Here is an 18,046-nt window from a genome sequence, read left to right as displayed (position 1 = left end):
CTTCCTGCTCAACATATGATCAAATTTATAATCATCTTCATTGGACTTTGGATGCTAAAACTGATAAAATGGTGAGTCTTATGAAGAGCTTGAGTAATACAGTTGTTGCGCAACAAACGAAGATGGACTCTATGGCCCGTGCCTTGGAGGAGTTGAAGGAACAAGTTGAATTCAACCATGGGGTGGTGATGAAGAGATTAGAGGATGTGGTGGAAGAAGAAGTTGTAGAGGAACACCATTCCCCTTCCCAATCTTAGTTTTTTTTTGTTGTTGTATCTGTTTCTTTTTTAAGGAACATAACTTTTGTTTAATCCTTTTTCTTTTCTTTCTTTGTCTTGCTATGGAACAAGTGCTATATAATCAATGACTTTTGCTATAATGTCTGTGTTTCCAAATGATTTGCATAATTTCTTCCTTGGAATGGCTAGTATTATGTGATTGATGTTTAAGCCAGTTTACTCTTTGATATTCTAACTTAACCACCAATGGTGCTTGTATATTGGTCTTAAGGTGTTCACTCAATTCACCAATACATGAAGCGTCTGTTCTTTTTGAGGATGACAAAGGGGGAAAATGATTTAAGGAACAAACTGTACATAACTTGATAAAAATGAAAAAATTAAAAAATTGGATAAGGTAAATGAAAAATCAAAAATAGGTTAAGGTAAATGAAAAATCAAAATTCAGTTACTCACATAATTGTGTTTTATTTTTCATTTTCTTCTTTATGTTTTTGTCATATCATTCACATATATATTATTTGTTATTTTCCTTAGTTTGTACCTTTATTGTCATCATCAAAAAGGGGGAAATTGTTGAACCCTAGTTTTGATGATGACAAAGAAACAAAGATGCAAACTAAGTAGTGAACTAATGAGTTAAGTGTATCACTAGAGGAAAAAAACAGAAGGGCTGCGCAAGAAGGGCTGCGCTTTTGATAAAAGCGCAACCCTATTTTTGAAGGGCTGCGCTTTTCTAGAAAGGCGCAGCCCTTCACCTTAGGAAGGGCTGCGCTTTTTTTCAAACTCGCGCAGCCCTACTAGCTGCTATTTTTTTTTTCGATACTTCCAGAGCATGCGCGCCTATTCTCTTTCATTCCCACTTTTCCTCTTTCACTTCTTACCCCAAGTTGCGCGAAAATAGCGAGCACCACCACCACCACTACTTTCCCTCTTTCTCTTCGAGTGTTGCACCACCACCACCACCACCACTACTTTGCCGTAATTCGAGCACCACCACCACCACTACTTTGCTCCACCACAATTCGCAACACCACAATTCGCACCACCACATTTGCGCACCACCATATTTGCGCACCACCACAATTCGCACCACCACCTTGCGCAGCACCCCCCACATTGTGCCCACCACCTTGCGCACCACCACCCTTCTTAGTTTCTTCTCTTTTCTTCTCTTCTCTTCTCTTCTCTTCTTTTTTCTTCTCTTCTCCACCATTTGACTGGTTAATTAGGTATGGATTAATTTTGTTTTTAAGTTACTTTTGTTTTTGTTAATTGAATTAAATGGTTAATGTGCAATGTGGGTTTTGTCAATTGTAGGAAGAAGAGGCTAAGGAAGGCAAGTAAAGTTCCAAGTATCTCTTTTCTCTTCATTGCTCGTCGTTGGTGTTAAGAGGTAACTACTTTGACATGTAGACAAAGTTGATAATTTATTGATGTATATATGTATTTTTTATAATGTATATTATTATTTGTTGATATGAGATTGTATGAAAACGCAATGTGATTTAGCTATATATATGAAAATAACTAGTTGTTTGAATCATCATCATATATGCCTAGATACCCGTTCAAGACTTACTCATTAGGAGTAAGTCTTGAATAGTCCCCGATTTGGGACTGTTCTTGGACGTTTGATCTCACTTAGGTGGTAAATGTGTGTCTTCTTTTCAATTCTGAGGAAAATCTTGGCTTATCGTTTCGCTACATTGTTCTCTAAGTATATATGTAGATAAGCAATTATCTACATTGTGTACTTGGAACTGTAGGGAAATGCTGCCGGATTTTCCTTAGAATTGAAAAGTTGGCATATATTCACTAGTGAGATTAGACGTCCAAGGATGGGTTAGGTTGGAGTGATAAGGACCTTTGACTGCATGCATACAATTGAACATGTGACTATCTTAGCTTGTTGTATACGTGTGTAATTTGAATATGTGAGTATGTGTACTTTAATAATGATTGATGCATTATAATGAATATTGTGTTTAATTATTAGAGGTGGTCTTCTTGAATGAGATGGATCGTACTTGGATGTATGGTAGTCGTGAATCGATTAAGTTTGTGAATGGGGTCTTGGAATTCTGTAGAAGTGCATTATAATATCAAACATCCTCTAGAGCAGTCGACTTTTATTGTCCTTGTTTGGATTGTAGAAATGTGAGCAAGGTTAGTAGTATACATGTGGTTAGGGAGCATGTCTTGCGCCGTGGGTTTAGGCCTCAATACCACGTATGGATTTGGCATGGTGAGCAGGGGAGGTATATGGGAAGCTCTGGAGTAAAGAATGATGTATGTGAAGAAAAAAAAAGAAGGATGATGATGAGTTAGGGGATGAGAATTTGGATGATGAATCTGGAGATGATGATAGGGATCGGGTAGACGAGATGATACACGAGGTTGAAGATCAGTCGTGTAGACGACCTCGTATTTTTGAGTCTATGTCTCAGGCTGCTGAAAAGCCGTTGTATCCAGGTTGTACAAAGTACACCAAACTTTCCGCGGTGGTAACACTGTTCAACATTAAGTCGAATGCTGGTTGGACGGACTCTAGTTTCACATCGTTGTTGGAAGTTTTAGCTGAGATGCTCCCTGATGGAAATGAACTGCCAAAGTCGTAGTATTATGCGAAGAAGCTGATGTGTCCTTTGAGTTTAGAGTACGAGCGGATACATGCTTGTCCTAACGATTGTGTGCTTTATCGTAATGAGTATGAGCATTTACATGAGTGTCCACGTTGTGGATTATCGAGGTACAAGCGTGAAGGAGCTGGAGGTAGTGAAGGACCACCAGCCAAGGTGTTGTGGTATCTACCCATAAACCTAGATTTAAGCGCATGTTCAATTAAAGGAGATGCGAAGAATTTGAGGTGGCATGCAGATCGTAGGAAGAAAGACGTCTGCTCAAGCATCCGGCTGATTCGCCTGAGTGGAAAACTATCGACAGGGTGCATAAGTCATTTGGTAATGAGGATAGGAATCTGAGGCTTGGATTATGTACGGATGGCATGAACCCTTTTGGCAATCTCAGCTCGCAGCATAGTACATGGCCAGTAGTTTTAGTGGTTTACAACTTGCCTCCTTGGTTGTGCATGAAACGCAAGTACATGATGTTGTCGCTTCTTATATCGGGGCCCAAACAACCTGGAAATGACATAGATGTATACCTTCAACCGCTTGTTGAAGATTTACAGAAGATGTGGAACGAAGGAGTGTTAGTATTTGATGCGTATGCTAATGAGATGTTCACTCTGCGTGCCATGCTTTTTTGTACTATGAACGATTATCCAGCTTATGGAACTTATCTGGGTATAAGACTAAAGGAAAACAACCTTGCCCGATTTGTTTAGATGACATGAAATCTACACACCTTAAGGGCTGCAAACATGTGTACATGCGCCCCCCTCCCCCACCCCTCTGCTGCCCCCCTCCCCTCCCTCTGCTGCCCCCTCCCCCACCCCTCTGCTCCCCCCTCCCCACCCCCTCCCCACTGCAGCCCCCTCCCCCTCCCTGCACACAGCACCCCCTCCCCCACCCCCTCTCTGCCCTCCCCTCCCCCTACTGCTGCTGCCCCTCCCCCTCCCCCCTCCTGCTGCTGCACCTCCCCTCCCCCCCCTGCTGCCCCCTCCCCCCCCCCCCTGCCCCCCCTCCGCACTACACCACCCCTCCCGTAAATGTTTAATTTTTTTTTAATCGTTTGTTTTTGTACAATTTCAGGGACATGGCGGAGGTGCATACGGATACGAGTGCGGAACACACTACCGAGGATGAGTGTTACGATCAGAGAAGGAACACGGCAATTGGTTATGGCTCGCCGTGAAGAAAAAGGTTTACAAAAGCCAAGTAAGAACTTGGACACGAAAAAGAGGAAAGGAAGGGGACCTACAAAGTCACTAGGGAAACCACACCCTAATGACTTTGGATTACGATATTTGGGGCAACCTTGTGGAAAATGGCGTCAAAAGTATGCCATGCAAGTTGGGATTTGCATGCATAAGCTCTCCATTCTCCACTCATGGAAAGAGGTCCCCGAGACTTTGAAGAAGATGATTTGGGAAGATACTATGGTAAGATTCGCGTACTATTACGTTTAGAATCTTAACACTTTAGTTAAATATACATGTAATATTTACTAATTTGTGAAATGCGTTCTTTGTAGAATCAATTCCATATTCCAAATGATGAAGCGAAGAAGGATTTGTTTCTATCCGCGTTGCCCAGAGGTTCCGAGACTTCAAGGCCAAGCTAGTGTCGGGGTGGATCACGAAGGGAGAAAAGTCGGGGGAACAAAGAAGAAGAAGAATCTACGACGGGGAGCAACACCTTCTTCTGAGGCTTCACAGGCACATCATTTGAGGACCCTCCAAGCTTCCATATCAGATATGGAGGCATATCACAGCTGAGAGTGGTATGCATTTGTTCAACAAAAAACAACCCCAGAAGCTTTGTAAGAATTTTTTACTAGCTAAGATTTAATACTTTTAGATCCAATATTATTGTATAACATCATATCTAACCTTTGTTTATATTTGTGTGTTTCAGGCATTCGTGAGAAAAATAGCGCGAATGCAAAAGCTAGGAAGCACTATCACCATCTGGGTGCTCAGTCGTATGGTCAGGCGAGAGAATCGTGGATGTACAACCATTACCCCACGATTGCGTCGACCACGCATCGGGCACTAGCTCTACGACGACAGTTGCACAGCGGCAACCAGATAGAGCGCTCGATTGGTGGTGTTCCATGCATGGGGTTGATGCAAAGGGACAGAGAGTCATACCTGATCCCGAACAAAACAGATAGCTAATGCCATTGTAAGTACATATTATAAGTTTTTGATAAGGTTTACATAATAATATAACTTTGCGCTCACGAGTATTTCTCTCTTATCCTTATGCAGATTGGCTTGAAGGAAAAGGAGGCAACTGGTGAGTTCACTCCTAGAGGACAAGTTGATGCCTTACACGAGACTCTAGGACGGGACCAGTATGGACGTGTGAGGGCGTAGGAGGTGTCCGCCTCGGGGTGAGAAAGGTGTATGGTGATCAATACACCTCTACGTCAAGATCCAGTGCCTCTAGTGTCAATTCACACTCCATAGATGTGGAGGCTATGAAAGCCGAGCTTCGGGAGGAGCTCAGAGCGGAGATGACTCAGAATTTCAACGCCATTTTGGCGCAGATGGGCTTACCGACTTTTGGTGCTTTCCGCAGGCGGTGTTCCTGCGCAGCCTGTTCCTACGCAGCCTCATCCATATCCGGAGTTACGGTAATCATTTAATATCACAACTATTGTTCTTAAATATGTTGTTTCATAGACTAACTATGAATAGAGTTTTTTTTTAAAGGAAGAGACACCATGTGAGCTACTAAATCAAGGAGATGGTCATGGTAGTTTCATTATCGTGGCTTATGGATCTGTACAGCCCCTAGGGACCGGGTACGATTGCACAACCAGCCAGTCGCTGATATTCACTATGTGGTCAGCTTTCAGACATTGTGCCCGGTTTTGAAGCATTTCCTCTTTCGCTGCCGAATGCAGGAGATGGTGTACAGTTATTGTCTGATGCCTTGGCAGTTATATTCTATGGCCGCGTGCATTGGTGCGGTTATCAGATCAGGTACAATGTCTAACATAAGTTATATACATAGTTTTCTTTTATAGTTCCTATATATGATTGTCAGTAATATCTTTTAATTTAACTAATTACTAGGGTTCGGGGAAGGCCGACAGGAAGGGAAAGAAGGTAGCTTCACCTCAGGGAGGCCGACGTGCCCAAGTAAATGTTTCTACGGCAAAGTCTCCACTCATTACGGATATGGAGGTGGTGCAAGGCCTTACTCAACCGTGCTTCTGGCTACATGAGTGTGTTAGCGATGCAGACGATGAAGCAATGATTGAGATTAAGTTGTCGGACCACCAATTCCACTACATTGAGGAAACATCGACCTTCTTTCTAAGGTTGATATTAAAGAATTCTTACTTGGGAAGAGTTGAATGTTTCCATGATACAAACATTCATGAGGTAATACTTTATTAGTATATTTAAATTAATAAATATACATATATGCCTTAATTAAGTAGTATTCAATCCAACTAATAATAATTATAATAAGTAAGTTTTATTTTATCAATATGAATTCTCAGGCTATTATACAATGATTTGAGGCGATCTAGTCAGCCAATGTTTGGTTGGTTATGTCCAAGCTTTGTACGAGAGACAGTTGCGTACAAAACGAAAGAGGAGGTGAAAGCATATCTCAAGGATTCTTTGAACGCATGTTCTGTTTGGATATAAGATCATTCTTCTTCCTTACATTGAATCGTATGCTTCTTAAACTCACTTTTTAATTAATTAAATTGACTACCTATTAGTTGTTCTACGATAAATAACATTTTTATTGTTGTAGGAACCATTGGACACTGATTGCAATATGTTTGTCACGTAACGAAGTCTACCACTTTGATTCTTTGCGTAAAGGAACAATACGGTCCTTACTAGTCAAATCATTGTTAAATAGGTAGCCTAATCGAAACTATATGCACACTTAGCTTATTAAATATTAAATGTACATCTAATCTTAAATAATCTATTGATGTAGTGTGATGAAGAAGCGTAGTGCATCTGGACTTCGACAAGGAAAACCTCCTTTTTGTATTTAGTCGAGGTAGCATGAGTAATTTTTTGCATCCAAAAAAATAGAAACACATAATACACATCTAACATGTCATTTATTGCATCTTTGGTGAATTTTAGTGTTCGGTACAAGAAGGTGGACTTGCGTGTGGGTATTACGTCATGAGGTTCATGCTCGATATCGTCAACTATTGCAAAGATGTTGGTGATCTTCGAAATGTATGTAACTTTGAGGTTTCCAATTGTTGTTTGTTGCTTTCCGGCCTATTTTGACCTTTTAGGCTCAAAATGTAGTTATGAAGTGATTTGACATCAAATTCTCTTTGAACATGATTATATGAGGCATAATATAACTAGTATGTAGTTTTTTAGGCTTGCATATGTTGTTGGTTGCATTTTGGGAACGAAAAGGCCATTTCCGGCCTATTTTGGCCTATTTTGGGCTTTTCGCTCCCAAAATGTACTTATGAAGTGATTTAACCCCAAATTCTCTTGAACATGATTATATGAGGCATAATATAACTAGTATGTGGATTCTTAGGCTTGCATTTGTTGTTGGTTGTATTTTGGGAACGAAAAGGCCATTTCCGGCCTATTTTGGCCTTTTCGCTCCCAAAATGTACTTATGAAGTGATTTAACCTCAAATTCTCTTAGAACATGATTATATGAGGCATAATATAACTAGTATGTAGATTCTTAGGCTTGCATATGTTGTTGGTTGTATTTCGGGAACGAAAAGCCATTTCCGGCCTATTTTGGCCTATTTGGCCTTTCGCTCCCAAAATGTACTTATGAAGTGATTTAACCCAAATTCTCTTTGAACATGATTATATGAGGCATAATATAACTAGTATGTGGATTGTTAGGCATTAATTTGTTGTGTGGTTGCATTTTTGGGAACGAAAAGGTCATTTCCGGCCTATTTTGGCCTTTTCGCTCCCAAAATGTATTATGGAGTGATTTAACCCCAAATTCTCTTGAATATGATTTATGAGATATATTATAACTAGTGTGTAGACTTTTAGGCTTGCATTTGATTTGATTGAATTTCGGGAAGGTATAGTCATTTTAGAAGTATAACTACGGTAAAATGATGAATTCTTATATGTGTGTTTATTCCTTGGTTGTTTTTGCAAGGTTTTGCGAATTCCACACCACGTTTGAGAACTTCACCAAAGAAGAAATTGATGAAGTTCGGGTAAGTTGGCGTCCCACATTACCAGAGATTGCTTAGGATGAGATTTAGCCCGAATGTAAAAGTTTTCTATCAATCTTTGTACACTTTTCATTATTAAATATATATGAAGTTAATCATTACTTTCTCCACTTGTCATATATTATCGTATTTTAATTTGCGCTTTTTTTTTGTCCAAGGAGTTTTGGGTGGGGGTGGTGGTGGGGTGGGGTGAGCTGTGGAGGGGTGCAGGGTGGGCTGGTGGGTGGCAGTGGTGGGCAGTGGGGTGGGGCTGGGGTGGGCAGTGGGTGGGGAGTGGGTGGGCTGTGTGGGGTGGGCTGGTGGGGGGGGCTGGGGGTGGGGCTAGGGGTGGGGGCTGGGGATGGGGGCAGTGGGTGGGCTGTATGTGTGCAGGTCTGGAACAACATGCAGGGTGTGAATGTGCAGAATTATATACAAAAAAAAAAATATAGGAGAAGGGTTGCGCTTGTTTGAACTTTCGCAACCCTTCTATGTAAGAAGGGCTGCGCTAGTTTGAACTAGCGCAACCCTTCTATGTTTGAAGGGCTGCGCTAGTTCAAAAAGCGCAGCCCTTCTTTCATAGAAGGGGCTGCCCTTTTATGAAAGAAGGGTTGCGCTAGTTCTAAAAGGCGCAGCCCTTTTCACAAAGGGCTGCGCTTTTTAGAACTAGCGCAACCCTTTTTTCTTGAAGGGCTGCGCTTTTTGTCAACTAGCGCAGCCCTTCTTACTTGAAGGGCTGCGCTGGACTAGCGCAGCCTACTTGAAAAGTGAAGGGCTGCTATGGAAAGGGCTGCCCTCAAAAAGCGCAGCCCTACATGCCATTTTCGGCGCAGCCCTACTTCTTTTTTCCACTAGTGTATGGTGTTTAAGGTATCAATGAAAGGAACTAGGAGAATACGAAGTCACGGAAGGAGTCAAGAGAGGATTTCAAAGGCTAAGTAAAGAAGTTTCTATAAGTTGATATTGGAGCAAGCATTGGATCAAGAAGAATAGAAGCTAGGCGTTTTATTTCTAGTTTTAATGTAAAGGAACAAAGTAAGAATGGTAAGGAACAGTGGCAGCTTTATTTGAGAATGAGAGTTTGTTCCTTTGTAAGGAACGAACTAAGTGGCACTAAACGAATATGTTAAAGGAACTTAGTTAATAAAAGAACTAGACTTAGGCGTGCAAAAGTATAACGGTTAAATGTGCAATTGAGTAAGTCATGCCTAAATTATAGGAAATTAGTTTTATCTAATTTTCAAAAGATAAAATCAATTTAAAAAGAAAATCCATTTGAGAAAAAGATTTTGTTTTTCGAAAAAATAAAGAAAATAAAGATTCGGTTTTTAGAAAGAATTTGTTTAAAAGATATTATTTTCTTAAAGATTAAAAATTCAGTTTTAAAGATAAAAACTGTTTTATAAAACTGATTTTCGGATAAAGCTCAAGGAACTCCTATTACTTAGGAGTAATGGCTAAAATATATTTGTAATCCCCCATATTTTTAAAGGATTTTCATGAATATATTTAAGTATTTATGTAATTATATTTAAATCCAAATGAGTTTGAAAAATGATTTGACTTTTAAAAAAGGGTTGACTATTTTAAAAGTCAACTAAAAATATTTTTCTTAGCTTAATAAAATTTGTAATATTTTAATTAAGCGTGTTTTAAATAAGAGTTTAATTATTAAAATAATTTGAAAAGAAAACTTAATGGAATGAAAGCCCAAAAGAATAAAAGGAAAGATGATTTGATGACTAAAGTCCTAATAAGCCCATCTTGTTGGTCATCAAAGTTTTAATTATTGATATCCTTTTCCTAAGCCAATAGGATTAGCCTATTTAAATATCCTAAAAACCCAAATATTTTGCCCTACACTTTATTTTCTTTCTCCTCCCTTGCACGTGATTTCCGAACTCTCTCTCTCTCACTCGACATTTTCTCTCTCCTCTTCCTCTTGAGCGTGAGTTTCATATTTCCTCTCAAAAATCTCCTTTTTGGTTTAGAACATAAAAGTGGCCTACCGTTGCGTTTATACAAGGTACTTACATAGTCTACGTGCTATATGGTTAGAAACATGCTCTAGGGATGTTTTTATTTTGTAGTATCATGTATAGGACCTTGTTGTTCATATATATGATTTACTGAGATGGCTTTACATGTTATTTGCTTGTATGCTACATGTAAACTAAGAATATGTATAAGTAAGATTGTTTGTATGGAAGTTTGATGCAAGCAGATAAGTTTAGTTTGGTATTAATTCGTGAGTGAATTAATATAAGTAAATTGGAATCATGTGTTACATAGATTCTTTGAGATTATTTATTATCTTATAAGAACCGTGGATCTTATTTGGTAATTTTGAGTTATACCTATATAAAGGTACAGTTTACTGTTGGCTAGGTTCAACAGGCAAGTTAACAAAGAATAAAAGAAGTTAAAAGAGTCTTGAATGATAAGTTGTGAACATTGTTAATTCTAAGATTAAAAAGGAGTTTTGTGATTTATGTGATTATTAGTTATATATGTTGTGTGCTTGGTTGGTGTCAACACAAGTATAAAATGAATGCAACGTAAAGTGAAACGAGAATAGGTTATAGACTTTAGACTGGTGCACGTCTAGAGTTGGACACTAAGGGTTGGGATACATAGTCCGCCGTGATATGTATTTTCTAGGATTGGATTGATCACCTTTCCTTTTTAGCTCAAAGGTTCCTCGATATCGCAGGTCAATTGGAATATGTGGTAGCTCCCATATCTCCTACTTCAGTATAGACAACTCGTCCCATAACTATTCCATTTAAAAAAGAAATAAAAGTTTAGAGTCTAGTTCAGTAAGAGTCATCTGCAGTTTGTTATATGCTTATTATTATTTATGTTGTAGTATCATGTTTAGGATTATTTATGCCGATATGTAGTACTCAGCTTTGCTGATTACGTGCTTGTCTGTGTTTGTGATCATGGCTTTGCCTATTGATCCTGGGGTGATCCTTCGGGGGAGCAGAGTCAAGAAAGCATTGACATTACAGGTTCGAAGATGCATACCATTGGGGAATCTGGAATGGAGAGGCTTTGTGACATTAGTAGTATTTAAGTTGTTTCTAGGAATTATATTTTCAGACTTTAGCTTTAAGTTGGTGTATTTCAGTTCAAACTTTTTGGTTCTTATTTCATAAGTTTTATAAAGTTGATTTTGTTTTATAAGTTTTCCGCTGCAAAATTCTGAGTAAGCCGAAACGTTTTCACACGGGCGATAATGCCTGGGTAATTCTCTAGATTTGTTATAAAATTTTTTTCTAGAAAGAGAGAATTATCGGGGTGTTACAATATCCACGTTCATTCTTAGATCATGGGATCATGGGACATGATGTGAAACGTGTTCCTTAGGGGAAGGAACATCATGGGTTAATGGACTTAACATGTAATCAAGTTTTAATCCCACGTTCTTTATGAGTATTACTATAAATATTGAAGTCTAGATAAGTTCCAAATTGTGTCTGACTAAGTAATTAAGTGAGTTTAACTAATTAAGTGGCAGTGCCTTCATTATCTCATAATAGCCATTTGTTCTTTGCTTTCTTACTCTAATTCCATTAAGCTTATTTCGATCAAATTGTATTTTGGTTTTTGGGGTAAGGGAACTTTGAGTGAAGTTCTATAAGAGAAAGGCTTTGAGTGAAGTTTGTATGAGTGAGAAAACGTCGAGTGAAGTTGAGAGGAACTGCTGTTAAGGGAACAATGGCTCAGGAACTTGAGTTTAGGAACTCAAGGTGTGGCTCGAGTTAGAATTAGGTTGTAACAAAGTTGTTTGGCCTAATTAGTGAAAGAGTTGAGTTTAAAATCCCTAGTGGTCGAGGTTGTTTCTTCTTGTTGGGCCCAAGAAGTTTTTCCTCGTAAAAATCCCTTGTGTTCCTCTAGCTTGTTTATTCGTTTAAGTTTTAAATTCTGCAAAAAGTTACGTTTATTTCTACACCTACAATTCACCCCCCCCCCTCTTGTAGTGTTCCTAGGGAAATAACAGGGTTAAAGTATGAATTGAGTTTTTTCATGTATATATAGTTAATGTGATTGTGATGATCTAAAGATGTTTATGCATTGATCTTGGTGTTTTGAGGCATTATGATAGATATTGATCACATTTATGCTTTGGTATTTTGATTTCAAATGTTCTTAGTAAAATTTTGAACTCTTTTATCATCCCCATGAATCAATTTTATTTCTAGTCCAATATATTGGGTAGAAATTAAGGGGATTCTTTTATTAGGGGTTTTTCGAATTCATTGGATCTCTTAATCAATTGACTAAATACCATTCAAGAAAGTATTTAGTTGATTAATTAAGCAATCATTCTTGAGGATCATTCGAGAGAGGACTCCAGTAATTTAGAGGAAAACTAAACCTTGCATAATCGTCGCCTTTGAATCACAATTGCAAATGATCTTTGTCCATTTTGATTCATACTAGCAGCCTTAACTCTAGTGTCTTCTTTATTGATATTTCCTCTCGTATTATTTGCTAGTTGTTTGATAATAGTTAGTTTTACTCGTTACAAAAATCATTCAAAACCCCCAAAAATCCTTCAATTAGGTAACTTAGACTTATTAGACTTTGATTAATGCCAATTTCCTTGTGGATCGGCCCTTGACTTGTCTTGACTATGTTCTTAATAATTGCTTGTTAGGTTTTACAAATATTGTTTGATGAGCGATTTTTGGTGCCTTAATGACACACTAAAAACCTCTTATCATTTATGAGTGTTGTTACGTATTATGAAACTAGTAATTTAATACAACAACTCCCAACAACAGGTTCTTAATTTGGAGACTCGTGCAACAATGATTGAACTCGATTCCCGATACTGAGCTCCGACTAGCCACCTGCAAAAAAAGGGACCACCCTGGAGGTTTGGGTGGTATTTCCCCCTCCAATGCTTAAGTCAGATATCAGGGATATGAAGGAACTTTTAGAGAGAGAAAGTAGAGAGAGAGAGAGAATTTATGGCAGAATAACAGTTTATGCTCTGAAAAACGTACCTTTCCCCTGATTTCAAGGACTATTTATACTGTTTGAAATGACTATTGTACCTTGATGTCACCCTAATTATTTGAGAGCATCTGATTGGCTAAGCAATAAAATGGTGACACGTGGCAGGTACTGATTGGTCAGTACACCTCACCTTTATGCAGGGATATAAGTTGCTTTGACTGGGCCTAAGTACAAATTTGGGACATAAGAGTGGTTTTAGTACGTCTTTTTCCTCAGAAAAGTGTACTTTAGCCCACATAATCCTCTGACCCATGTACTTTACCCTTATAAGCACGTGCCACATGTAAGGCTAGGTTGAAGCCACGTGTCATCTTGGTAGCCCTTGATTTTTGGGCTACAACAAGTGTAATTTATCATCCTCGTTCACTTGTCTCCCTAATCCCTGTGGAGCAATGACTTTTGTTGGTGTTCTTTAGTCAATGTTTTGTATAAATTATTTGTTTCCATTATTGTTGATTACCAAGAAATTGGTTTGTTGCTGAAGAATTACGGGAACGTAAAATAAATTTCAAAATGATCCTTGTCGCTACAAGAAATCGTTAGGCGAAAAAAAGCATGCTTCAGCGATGTGTCTCAGATATATAATGCGTTGAAGGATCTATTCAGTTTTTCGTTTTGTTATGAATTTAGTTCGTCGTCGTTCGTTCATCTCCTTAATCCCTATGGAGTAATGACTTTTGCTGATGTGCTTTAGTCATTATTTGTCTAATTTTTTGCTTTCCATTTATTGATTACCAGGAACTTGATTTGTTGATAAAGGATTATGCAGGATCGTAATAAAATCTTTCTTTCGAACACACACAAAATAATTAGATGGAAATCATCCTTGCTAGTACAAAAAAATCGTTAGGTCGTCTAATTAGAAAACATACATGCTCCAACAATGTATATAAGAGATATTCTGCATTGCAAGATCTTTTGCTGTTAATATTTTGGAAGGACAATCATACCATAAAATTAAATGTTAACGACAATTGGAGGGTGAGTCTCCTTCGAGTCTACATGATCTTTAATCAAAACTTGAGGAGGAAGAAAAGAATTTAACCAACGAATCCAAGAACCAAGAAGAAGAAGGCGCCGGAAAAGGTACAACAACACCGGCAACAGTGGCGCACAAGGAAGGGCGGTGGTTGTTGAGGTGTGGTGAGGTTTCTTGGCGAAGAAGAAAGCGTTACTTGAAGAAGAAGAAGAAAAGCTTGAAAGGAAAAGAAAATCGTGAGGAGAGAGAAAGATTAAGGGGGCTGGCGCCCGACAACTTTGAATAATGAGGAGAGAGAATATATTTTTTTGTGTGGTAAAATAATTGAATTTAAGTATTTATAAAGAGGCTTTTTCTGTTGGGCTTAGGAAAAGGAGATTGGGTTCAAATAAAGTTTAATGATGAATATGATTGATGAATTAGATCTCCTAACATCAATAGAAATCTTTTTCCTAATCCATTTAGTATTTGGATTTCTCAAGCCCATTTAAACTTCTTTTCCAAATCCTATTAGTATTTCAAACATTTTTCAAAGAATGTCTGAATAAAATATTTGAACTTCCTTAAAGCCTTAAAATAGTTCCTTTGACTTTCAAAATAGTCAACCTTCTTTAAATAAATAAATCATTTCAAACTAAATTATGTTCAAATATAAATATATAAATACTAAAATATATTTATAAAATCCATAAAATTATGGGGGATTACAGGTGGATATTGATAAATTCTAATTGCACTTATAGCTTTATAATTAGGGGTGAAAGTTTTGTGTATGGTTTGGATTAGAGCCTAATCTAATCCGATCCGAACAAAATCTCGATTTCAATTTTTCAATCCGAATCCAAACCGATTAGAGTTTGAATCTAATCCAATCCAATTCGATTTTTCATACTCTAGATTGAAACCGATCCGAAAATCCGTTATTTTAAAACTCTAGTTTATAGATGAAAGAAATTTAGCACAACAACAACCTACTAGATTTAGGAAATGAGGAATTAAGTGTTGTTAGGGTTTTTAGGGGAAAGGTTGAAGTGATACGCCTATTGGACTATGGACTAGGCTTTTCTACAAAAATAATATAGTTTAGTACTTAAGCCCAATCCAGATAAATAATACAAGGCATATTGGTATTCGGTGATATTGGATTTCTGGATCCAATTACCCTCAATCCGATCCGAGTCGAAAATCCAATTTTTCCAAAATTTAAATCCGAATCCAGTCCGAACACAGTTCAAATCCGATCCGAATTACGAATTCGAATTGGATTAGATTTTATCCCTATTACTTTCACCCGTATTTATAATCAGAAATTGTGGTTTGCTCAAGTCGCGAGCTTTCCTATCTACACTAGCAAAGTCTAAGGTTTTGATATAATTACTCTTACAAAGATCAAATAGTTGTACGGAAAATGTGAGTAACAATGGATTTATGGACTAATTTTAATTTTGATGAATATGGATGAATGATTGATGGATATACTTAGTTTAGGTTTCCTATAAATAATTTAATCACAAAGGAATTAAAATAAGGGTTTAAAAGCATAAAAAAATTAATCACCAACTTTCAGATTTGGATGAATACTCAAAGTACTCGAAGTGTTTATCAAAACTCTATAACATTTAATAAAGAATCAAACTACAAAGGATGAGGAGCTAGCTCATATGGTAGATCACCCCCCTCTGATCTTTGAGGTTAGGGGTTCGATCCTTACCCTCAGCATTATGTTGGGGTATTTCCTTAGCATGCTTTGCATGCATTACCATCCAATGTGTTGGTAGTTCCTACAAGGCTAGTAGCCTGGTAGGGGTTAGCCCTTGGGATGACTTAATTTCCCAAAAAAAAAAAAAATGTAAAGAATCAAACTACAACCCTAAACTATATGAATGAATAAACTCCTATGAAGCTTAGAACAAATCCCTAAGTCATACGCTTACTATAACTCTTCACAAAATCTTAAAAAAGACAGTCTCACGTTAGTCTTAACGTGAGACCTGACCAGCCCAAGAGATATATATTTTTAGAAAACAGATCGCTTCTCACAAATTTTCACGATAATATTTTGTTGAATTAGTTAATATTTTTGGCAAATTAGTTAAGTAATTTAGCACATTAGTTTAGACCTAGTAATCTTTATGTAGACTTACATTGTTTTTTAGTTAACATATTCAATACATTAGTTAGTGTTGTTCTATAATTAGTTAAGATTAATTGAGCATTATTTAGCTTCTAATATAAACAAAGAAACAACCCTTTTACAAATCTAAAATGTCAAATACAAAAGACAACCTGAAAAAATAACTTAAAACAACCTAGCGTTGGGAGTAATTATTGTACCAATTTCAGTTTGGTTCTTGATTTTTTTTTTAGTCTTCTCAAAATGACTTTTCTTTCTGCACTTCCTCACCTTTGTTTCTGAACCATTCGGGTATAAAATAACCAATGTAGTTGTACTTGATGAGCATTGTTCTTCTATGATTGGTTTTGTAGTTAACACTTCGTTTATAATTGCAGCAGTATTTTCGTAGACTTCTTGGAGTGCGTTTCTTGCATCTTCATTATCTTGACTTTTGAGAATGAGATTGTACAACTAATTTTCTTGCGGTTTCATATCGCCATGGCGTTACATTGGTTTATCTATTTTCTCTTTTCCACACTTCACTCTTTACATATCTAATCCACCTTTTGCACATGTACATATGTAGTATTTTTGTGATTGAACGCATGTGCATGATTCTCAAGCCATGAAAATACAACAATCCTAGCAGCATAACTATTGCTTCATATTATTTAACTGTTACGAATAAATTAATAACTAATAACATTTAGGTATTAGTTATTTTTTTTCAAATCAAAAGTTAAACTTTCAAATGCAAAAGTTAAGTTTTCGGTACCTGTTTTTTCAAAGTTTTTGCAAGTGCAAGTTATCATATGATAATGGCGCGTAGTATATATTACCTTTTGTGATGAATATGTGTCAAACTCTTCTTTTACTTCAAACATGATAACATCTTATCAGGTGAAAAAACAAAGTAAGTGTTTTTGGACATTGTCATTGCAAACGCGTGCTCAAATATTTTACTTACATTCAAATTAAACATCGAATGAAGGTTGTATGCAGCGAATGGAGAGAGGAAAAAAATATAGGTTTTAGGGCGTCTCGATGGATTAGAGAAGAAGGAGAGAATGTTTATGTGTGATACTGAAGTTAGGGTCAATAAAATGCATTATAATCTGGAATCTATGATATAAGTAGAATAATTCAGCGCTTAACTAATATATTTCAGCGCTTAACTAATATACTTCATTGCTTAACAAATTCATCTAGAAGCAATGGCTATAACGTAACTAATAGGTCCAAGCGTTTAACTAATTCTGCTGCTAGTTTGATGCACGCGCACGATGTCAGCATGACATCAACCGATCTCACGTTAACACTAACGTGAGATAGTCTTTTAAAAAACGGACTCATAACTCTTAAGTAAATAAAAGACAAACATAAAAGAGTCCTAACATGTTCAAGACAAGAAAACCCTATTCAAATAGAATATTAAAAACTTATGAGGCAAAACCTAAAACAACTATGATATGAAAAGTCTTTCACCTATGCTTGCTGTCCAAGGTTTGTTTTTATGCACACCACCACCTTTGTATTTATTAACCCTAAAAACGAGCTATGTATATTTTCTAACTCTAATCGAGGTACTTTTAAAATTTAATTCAAGAGCTATAATTGAGCATGATCTACTCCTATATGAGGTCCAAGTCATATTCCAAGCAATTTGTTGTGGATTTAAGTCGGGGAAGGTTAAGGATATCTGACTTCTAATATAACTCTGAGTAAGGATCCTATATAGGAGAAGTCAAGAAGATTATCTTCACCTATACACAAATATAAAAAAAATTATAGCTGTAAAATACAGATAAACAAAGTTGAATGAGATGGAATATTACTAACCAATGATTTATT

General features: G+C 37.1%; 1 long non-coding RNA gene across 1 annotated transcript; it reads left to right on the top strand.

The window, feature by feature from the left end:
• Window positions 1-6,524: 6,524 nt before the first annotated feature.
• LOC130589755 (uncharacterized) lies at window positions 6,525-6,886 on the top strand. Its single transcript, XR_008967397.1, has 3 exons — window positions 6,525-6,561; window positions 6,647-6,757; window positions 6,839-6,886. It is a non-coding gene; the product is annotated as an uncharacterized LOC130589755 (long non-coding RNA).
• Window positions 6,887-18,046: the final 11,160 nt, after the last annotated feature.

Source organism: Beta vulgaris, chromosome 8 (genome assembly GCF_026745355.1).
Source record: "Beta vulgaris subsp. vulgaris cultivar EL10 chromosome 8, EL10.2, whole genome shotgun sequence".
NCBI classification, from domain to species: domain Eukaryota; kingdom Viridiplantae; phylum Streptophyta; class Magnoliopsida; order Caryophyllales; family Amaranthaceae; genus Beta; species Beta vulgaris.
Note: the sequence above shows the minus strand (reverse complement) of the source record. Positions and strands in the feature narration are given on the sequence as shown.